The 9,005-nt window shown below is 47.2% G+C and overlaps 2 non-coding genes across 2 annotated transcripts; both read right to left on the bottom strand.

Moving 5' to 3' along the window:
* Positions 1 to 31: 31 nt before the first annotated feature.
* Positions 32 to 104, bottom strand: TRNAA-AGC (transfer RNA alanine (anticodon AGC)). The gene has a single exon. It is a non-coding gene; the product is annotated as a tRNA-Ala (tRNA).
* Positions 105 to 450: 346 nt separating this feature from the next.
* Positions 451 to 539, bottom strand: TRNAY-GUA (transfer RNA tyrosine (anticodon GUA)). The gene is given in 2 exon segments: positions 451 to 486; positions 503 to 539. It is a non-coding gene; the product is annotated as a tRNA-Tyr (tRNA).
* Positions 540 to 9,005: the final 8,466 nt, after the last annotated feature.

Below are 9,005 nucleotides of genomic sequence, written 5' to 3'. Positions count from 1 at the left end.
GTTCTGTAGTGTGATGGACGCAAAACGTGAGTGGAGGATGCGGGCATCGATCCCGCTACCTCTCGCATGCTAAGCGAGCGCTCTACCATTTGAGCTAATCCCCCGCCTGCTGTTTGGTTCCTTCCCTTTGCCTTACAGGTTCACTGCACTGCTCACTGACCAGCGGATCAATCGCAGTTCTGGATATTTATTTAGCAGAGTACAATACAGTAGCATCCATGTGCAAGATTCTAAAAATCAAGCATATAATCGTGTGCTTAGGCAGAAAACCTTATTCTAAAACACGTTACCACATCTACATTGAACGCAGAAAGAGGGTTACCGTATACTGCATACTACTGTGTGCCCTATGGACTGACGGCAGTACGCATGCTAAGTCACAGGAGGCCTCCAAGCCTTTCCCCTTGTGGGATAATTGAATTAAATTGAGGCTGAAAATAATACACGAAGTCCTTCGAGCCGGAATCGAACCAGCGACCTAAGGATTGCCACGCCTCATCTACTACAGTCCTCCGCTCTACCAACTGAGCTATCGAAGGCTCCGCTGCAGTGAGGCGCTGCTGACAGCCCTCTAACGCTTACCGCAACCTCATCCAGCCATACCCCCACTTTCTCCAGCTGAAGGAAACTGCCGGGGCAGGAAGGAGCTCCTTGGGACCTCACAGAGCTGAGGAAGCCGGAGACCCAAAGGCAAGGAAAGGAAGCTGCCCAAAGTCCGGGTTCTCAGGCTAGAACGAAGGCCACACCGGCCCTGAGCTTCCCGGCTTTTTAACAAAATGCTCCCAACGCCCCGCAGTGGTTTCTCCTGGACCGCGACGCCGAGCCCGCCGCCGCCTCCTGGAGCTCCGGGGCAGCGCTTGTGCCGCGGTACCCGCACTCACAGGGCCTTTGCGACCGCGACGCGCAAACCCTGCTCGAGAGCCGATGGGCCACTTTGGCTGTTCCTGCTCCATATTTCCCTTGGCTTCTCCGGACGTGCTCTCCTGACGCGAAGGACATTCGCTCGGCCAATTAACTCAGGTTTTGTCAGGCTCTATTCGTCCTGACCAGTGCAAGAGAGACGGCGACCGCGGGGCGCTGCAGGCTTTGGCGCGGCGCGGGATCGGGCTGTGCCGAACCCCCTGGGCCGCCCTGGGATCGCGGGCCTGGCGCCCTGGATCGAGGGCTCGGGGAGGGGACTACGCGCCAGGAGAGGGCGGCGGGGCTGCAGTACAGGCTTTCCTACCCTCAGAAGCGCTCGCAAGCCTGGAGGATTCCCCTGCGGTAGACCTGGGATGGTAGGGGGCGCGCGGCCCAGTGGGTCCCTGCAGCGTCCGAGGCCCACGTGAGGTGGGGGCGGCCGTACAGTGCCCAGCACAGGCCACTGGTCTTTCTTGTAGGTCTTTGCACAGGTCCGCTTACTTTCGGAAATCTTGGGTTCCCCAGGGCCGGGGAAGGGTCTTCTGCCTAGTCTGGGGCCCCTCCCACGGCACTGTGGATGTCTAGGTGTCCTGGGTGGGGTCAAGGAGTGACCCCACGGGTTCCCCCATCTTTGTCCCTATCCAGCTCACACCTTCGCCTGTCTTTTGCATGTGTTTTTTCCACAACCTTTTGCTCACCGGGTTTTTAACAACAGAAATAAACCTAACCCCCAACTCCTCTGTGAAGCCCTGCTTGGTCGTCCTGCGGGGTGGGTGTGCTGGGAGACCTGGCCTCAATTTCCGGCTCTGGGCCAACGTCCTGTGCTACCTTGAGCCAACATCGCCCGCGAATCCAGGTCTGGTGATGCTTTCTATCCCCTTGCAGCTCCAACATTTGATCGGGTTCTCTCGGGCTGAGCTTTAAATCCGATGTTTCTAGATATAAAATTGTGTCAACATTTAGATAGAAGAATATAGAAGATCTGCATAACTTTTATTATTCAATATCAAAAAATGACATTCATGGCCAGGCGCGGTGGCTCACACCTGTAATCCCAGCACTTTGGAAGGCCGAGGCGGGCGGATCGCCGGAGTTCAAGAGTTGGAGACCAGCCTGGCCAACATGGTGAAACCTGTCTCTACTAACACACAAAAATAATTAGCAGAGCATGGTGGTGCGCGCCTGTAATCCCAGCTACTCCGGAGGCTGAGGTGGGAGAATCGCTTGAACTCGGGAGGTGAGGTTGCAGTGAACCGAGATCGCGCCACTCCAGTCTAGGCAACAAGAGCGAAACTCCGTTTCAAAAAAAAAGAAGCAGCCGGGAGTGGTGGTGAGCGCTGGTAATCCCCAGCAACTCAGGAGCCTGAGGCAGGAGAATCGCCTGAAGGTGGGAGGCCGAGATTGCAGTGAGCCTAGAGTGCGCCACTGCACAACAGCCTGGGAGACAGAGATTCTGTCTCAAAGAAAAGGCCACATGCGGTGGCTCACGCCTGTAATCCCAGCATTTTGGGAAGCCGAGGCGGGTGAATCACCTGAGTTCAGGAGCTCGAGACCAGCCTGGCCAACATGGAAACCCCTTCTCTACTAAAAATAAAAAAATTAGCCGGACGTGGTGGTGCATGCCTGTAATCCCAGCTACTTGGGAGGCTGAGGCAGGAGAATCGCTTGAACCCAGGAGGTGGAGGTTGCAGTGAGCCGAGATCGTGCCACTGCACTCCAGCCTGGGTGACAGAGCAAGACTCCGTCTCAAACAAACAAACAAACAAACAAACCCTCTCAACAGAAAGAAGTCCAGGATCAGAAGGGTTCAATGTGAATGCTAGCAAACATTTAAAGAATTAACACCAGTCCTTTTTTTTTCTCAGATCACTAAATGAAGGTAACACCAATCCTTTGAAACCGTTCGAAAAAACAGAAAAGGGAACACTTTTTAATTGATTATATGAGGCCAGCATCATTCTGATGGCACAGCCAGACCAAAAGACCACAAGAAAACTACAGATCAACATCCCTTATGAATATTGATGCAAAAATCCTCAACAAAATATGAGCAAACTGAATCCAATAGCATATTAAAAGGAGAATACTGTGACCAAGTTAGACTTATTGAAGGAATGTAAGGGTGTTCAACATAAGAAAAATAAATAAATGTAGGCCGGGCCTGGCGGCTCACGCCTGTAATCCCAGCACTTTGGGAGACCGAGGCAGGTGGATCACCTGAGGTCAAGAGTTCGAGACCAGCCTGGCCAACACAGTGAAACCCCATCTCTACTAAAAATACAAAAATTAGCTGGGTGTGGTGGTGCACGCCTGTAATCCCCAGCTACTCGGGAGGCTGAGGCAGGAGAATCGCTTAAACCCAGGAGGCAGCGGCTGCAGTGAGCCGGCCATTGCACTCCAGCGTGGGAGACAGAGCAAGACTCCATCTCAAGAAAAAAAGAAAAATAAATCAATGTAATATACTACATTAATAAAATGAAGGAAAAAAAACACATTATCTCAATTGATGCAGGAAAGGGTGACAGAATTCATCACCCTTTCATGAAAAGTAGAAACTCAGAAAACTAGAAAGAAAATTCCTCAGCATGATAAAGAACATTTATGAAAAACCCACAGCTAACACAAAACTCAACAGTGAAGGTCAGGAACAACCACTAAGGTCAGGAACAAGACAAAGATGCCTACTTTCACCGTTGCTACTCAACATTGTACTGGAATTTCTGGCCAGAACAACTAAACAAGAAAAAGAAATAAAAAGCATCCAAACTAGAAAAGAGAGAAATAAAACTATCCCTATTTGCAGATTATATTATCTTATATATAGAAAATACCAAAGAATCTACCAAAAAACTATTAGAAAAAAAAAAACTATTAGAGAAAATTCAGCAACGTTGCAGAGAACAAGATCAACATGCAAAAAACCCAATTGTGCTTCTTTACACCAGTAATGAACAGTCTGAAAGAAAATTAAAAATGTAACCTCTGGGCGTGGTGGTACATGCCTGTAATCCCAGTACTTTGGGTGGCTGAGGTGGGAAGATGGCTTGAGCTCAAGAGTTCAAGACCACCCTGGGCAACATTGTGAAACCCCATTTCTTCAAAAAATACAAAAATTAGCTGGGCATAGTGGCGTATGCCTGTAGTTCCAGCTACTCAGGAGGTTGAGGTGGGAGGATCACCTGAGCACAGGGAGGTTGAGGCTGCAATGAGCTGTGATCAAGCCACACTGCACTGCAGCCTTGGTAACAGAGTGAGACCCTGTCTCAAAAATAATAATAATAAAATAAGGCCGGGTGCGGTAACTCACGTCTGTAATTCCAGAACTGTGGGAGGCCTAGGCGGGAGGATCACTTGAGGCCAGGAGTTTGAGACCAGCCTGGCCAACAGGGAGAAACCCTGGTCTCTACTAATAGGAAGTGGTGGCTTACATCTGTAATCCCAGCTACTCGGGAGACTGAAGCAGTAGAATTGCTTGAACCCAGGAGGTGGAGGTTGCAGTGAGCCGAGATGGCACCACTGTACTCCAGCCTGGGCAACTGAGGGAGACTCCGTCTCAAAACAATAAAAGATAAAATTAAAAAGAAAATAAGAAAAATATTTACTACCTGGAACCTAAATCTTTCTCTTTGGTGGGAGGCATTGTAACTTAAAATATGTGTAGTAGGTCAGGCGTGGTGGCTCACGTCTGTAATCCCAGTACTTTGGGAGGCCAAGGCGGGCAGATCACGAGGTCAGGAGAGCGAGACCATCTTGGCTAACACAGTGAAACCCTGTCTCTACCAAAAATACAAACAATTAGCCGGGCGTGGTGGCACATGCCTGTAGTCCCAGCTACTCGGGAGGCTGAGGCAGGAGAATCGCTTGAACCCGGGAGGCGGAAGTTGCAGTGAGCCAAGATCGCAGCACTGCACTCCAGCCTGGGCGACAGAGTGAGACTCCGTTTCCAAAAAAAAAAAAAAAAAGAAAAGTATAGTAATTTCCATGGAGCTGTCTGGGACAGACTGGGTATCTCCTGGCCTTCCAAGTGAGGTGAGCGGTTAATAATAGCACCCACTCATATATCTGAAGAGTATATCTATGGATGAAGGCTAGGGTATTTGGAAATATATAAACTATGAAAGGTGTAAATATGTTTTATTGTAGATAATGTATAAGATAGCTATTTAAAACAATTGTAAAAGCCACAGAGTGGGAGAAAATATTTCCAAAAGGCATATCTAATAAAGGACTATTATCCAAAATATACAAAGAACTCTTAAAACTCCACAATAAGGGCAGACACAGTGGTTCACACCTATAATCCCAGCACTTTGGGAGGCAGCGGCAGGAAAATCGCTTGAGGCTGAGAGTTTGAAACCAGCCTGGGTGACACAGCAATGTCTACAGAAAAAAATTTTTTTTAATTAGCCTGGCGTGGTGGTGTGTGCCTGTAGTCCTAGCTACTCGGGAAGCTGAGGTGGGAGGATTGAGGTTGCAGTGAGCTATAATTGCACCATTGCACTCCAGCCTGGGTGACAGAGCAAGACCCTGTTTCTTAAAACCAAAACAAACAAAACAAAACAAAACCCTCAACAATAAGAAAATCAACAACCCAATTAGAAAATGGAGAAAAGATCTGGACACCTCACCAAAGAAGATATACAAATGGCAAATAAGCATATGAAAAGATGCTCAATTTCATTACGGAATTGCAAATTAAATGTCTTCATCCACATATGAGAATGGTGAAAATCCAAAATACTGACAAAACCAAATGAAGATGCATAGTAATAGGAACTCTAATTCACTGCTGATGAGAATACAAAATGGTACAGCCACTTTGGAAGACAGCTTGATGTTTTTTACAAAACTAAACATACTCTTATCATATGATCAATTGTGCTCCTTGGTATTTAACTAAATGTGTTTGAAAACTTATGCCCACACAAAAACCTAAACTCAGAGGTTAATAGCAGCTTTACTCATAATTGTGAAACTTGGAAGCAACCAAGATGTCCTTCAGTAGGTGAATGGATACACTGTGGTACATCCAGACAATGGGATATTATACAGTGCTTAAAAGAAATGAACTATCTCGCCATGAAAAGACATGGAAGAATCTTAAAGACAAATTACCAAATGGCCAGGCGTGGTGGCTCATGCCTGTAATCCCAGCACTTTCGGAGGCCGAGACAGGTGGATCATTTGAGTACAGGAGTTTGAGACCAGCCTGGCCAGCATGGTGACACCCTGTCTCTAGTAAAAATACAAAAATTAGCCAGGGGTGGTGGCACGCACCTGTACTCTCAGCTACTTGGGAGGTTGAGGCAGGAGAATCGCTTGAAACCAGGAGGCAGAGGTTGCAGTGAGCCGAGATCGCACCACCGCACTCCAGCCTGGGTGACAGTGTAAGACCCTGTCTCAAAAAAAAAAAAAAAAAATTACCAAATGAAAGAAGCCAATCTGAAAAGGCCACATAGTATGATTTTGACTACACAGCATTCCGGAAAAGACAAAACTGGAGACAGTAAAAGATCAGTGGTTCCTTGGGCTCTGGGGGAAGGAGGGAGGGAGGAATAGGTAGAGCACAGGAGATTTTCATGGCAGTGACACTCTTCTGTATAATGGTGTATACATGCTATTGGACAGTTACCAAAACCTACGGGGTGTACAACGCAGACAGCGAACCCTAATGGAAGCTATGGACTTACATTATGGACAATGTGTCAATGTAGGTTCACTGATTACAACAAATGTACCATAGCGGTATGGGATGTTGATGGTGGGGAGGCTGTGGTGGGGGCAGGTTGGGGAGGAAATATATGGAAACTCTCACTCAATTTTGATGTGAACCTAAAACTGCTCTAAAAAAATAGTCTATTCAGGCCAGGCATGGTGGCTCATGCCTGTAATCCCAGCACTTTGGGAGGGCAAGGCGGGTGGATCACCTGAGGTCAGGAGTTTGAGACCAGCCTAGCCAACATGGTGAAACCCCCTCTCCACTAAAAATACAAAAAATTAGCTGGGCGTGGTGGCAGGCACCTGTGGTCCCAGCTACTTGGGAGGCTGAAGCAGGAGAATCACTTGAACCTGGGAAGCGGAGGTTGCAGTGAGCCGAGATCGCGCCATTGCACTCCAGCCTGGGGAACAAGAGCAAAACTGTCTCAAACAAAAAAAAACTATTCAAAAATTAGTAAGTGATGTGCTAACACAGAAAGAAGTTATATCAAGGCACACCCAACAACACATTCAAAGTCAACATTTGTATTAATAGGCAGAATAGTCAATATTTACTAAATATTCACTCATACCCTGAACAGTGGACACTCCCTCCAAAATCCTTCTTATACCTCAAGTAGAGTGCCAAAACTGCCCAGTATAAAGGGAATACACATAGGGAAAAGCGAGGCCCTTTCTCCCCTCAACAACTGTGAAGGGTATGTAGTAAAAACAGATCACTCTAAGTGTCCACTTCAATTCAGACTCCTTTAGGTGAGGCAAGACAGCAAAATGCTGAGGTCATTGAACAACTGAAATGTCTGTGTAGGGCCGGGCATGGCGGCTCATGCCTGTAATATCCTAACACTTTGGGAAGCCAAGGTGGAGGATCACTAGACACCTGGAGTTTACTGATTATATGAATCAACGAACCTATAATCAATGGGACCAGCCTAGGCAACATAGTGAGGAGCCATCTCTACAAAAAATTTTTAAAAAGTAGCCGAGCATGGTGGCATGCACCTGTAGTCCCAAATACTCGGGAGGCTGTGGTGTGAGTATCACTGAGCCCAGGATTTTGAGGCTGCGGTGAGCTATAATCACGAACCATTTCACTCCAGCCTGGGCAACAGGGAAAGACCCTGTTTCTTTAAAACAAAAAACAAATGCCTGTGTAATTGACACTGGGTCATTCTGTAATAGGGCAGGGCAGGTGTGCCTGGCTCTGTGGGAAACAACCCGCCCTCTTTATGGTGGTGGCATTTTGTGAACAGACTGGCAATGTAGCAGGCATGAGCTCAGCAACACTATCTGCCTAGTGACATTATCCATCGTAGTAAGTCAGGCTACCTATCAAGCTGCCCTGCTCTAAAACTGAAGTGTGGATTGGATACAAATAACCAGAGGAATCCAGAAACCTGCTGGAGACTTAGGAAAACGAAAGGATGTTTCAAAGTGAGTCATGCATATTATTTTCAAGTCCACAAAAGAACTGGTAATAAAGTTAGTAAGAGATAACCATACTCAAAACTGCCCTTCAGCTTTATGGTGTGTTATCGGTTGAACTTCAGCTGTGTGAAGAGTTACTGTCCAGATGTGTGACTGAGGTGTCAGCTCCTTTTGTTTCTTCCAATAACAGCAACAGTTACAGTGTGACTGCCCCACCTGTCAGCATCACTGTCATATACTCTGCTAGCCTACGCTGGTTCAATTTACTGGCCCCGCTTGGACTCCTGTTTGTTGACAGCTCTGCAAAAATGAAATGTCTGGACATCTGGTTTTGCTTTAATGCAGAGCAGGTGCAGTATTGGACTAGTCCACCACACAGGAAAAATTTCAGACAGTTTCAACATTGGGTCAAAAAACTGTATCTATCGAATAAAGTCAATTAAGCTGTCAGTGTTCCTGTAAGAAGTAGAGACCACAATTAATCTAAGTTGATGAAAAATCTTGCTCCCCAGGATTTTAGTGTCAGAAGTTAAATGAACCCAGCAAGGTAAATATAGTCACACATTAGAAGCCAACACAGCACTTGTGGCATCCTTGATTCGCTGGATGCAGCCTTGGACTTCTAGAAGTTACCACCGAACTTGTCCTCCCTGTGCCATTGTCGACCCATTCTCACAACTGCCACCTTTCTCCAACTCGCCTTGAACACAGGCCAGTTCTCCTGCCCAGCAGTCCTAAGACTTTGGCCCTTTGCCAGGTAGTTTCTCTTCTCCGGGAAGATGGTCATGGTTAATTGCCACTAGGAGAGCAAGGGGTCTGCTTGTGGGCTAATTCCAGAGGAAACGTAGCAAACACATGAGATGCTGTTGTATTCATGACCTCACTTTGGGTTGGTATTTTCCTACATCTGCTACTTTATATTCGAACCACTGAAAAAGCAGTGTCTCAGGGCACTGTGT

Source organism: Hylobates moloch, unplaced genomic scaffold (assembly GCF_009828535.3).
Source record: "Hylobates moloch isolate HMO894 unplaced genomic scaffold, HMol_V3 SCAFFOLD_13, whole genome shotgun sequence".
Lineage (NCBI taxonomy): Eukaryota > Metazoa > Chordata > Mammalia > Primates > Hylobatidae > Hylobates > Hylobates moloch.
Note: the sequence above shows the minus strand (reverse complement) of the source record. Positions and strands in the feature narration are given on the sequence as shown.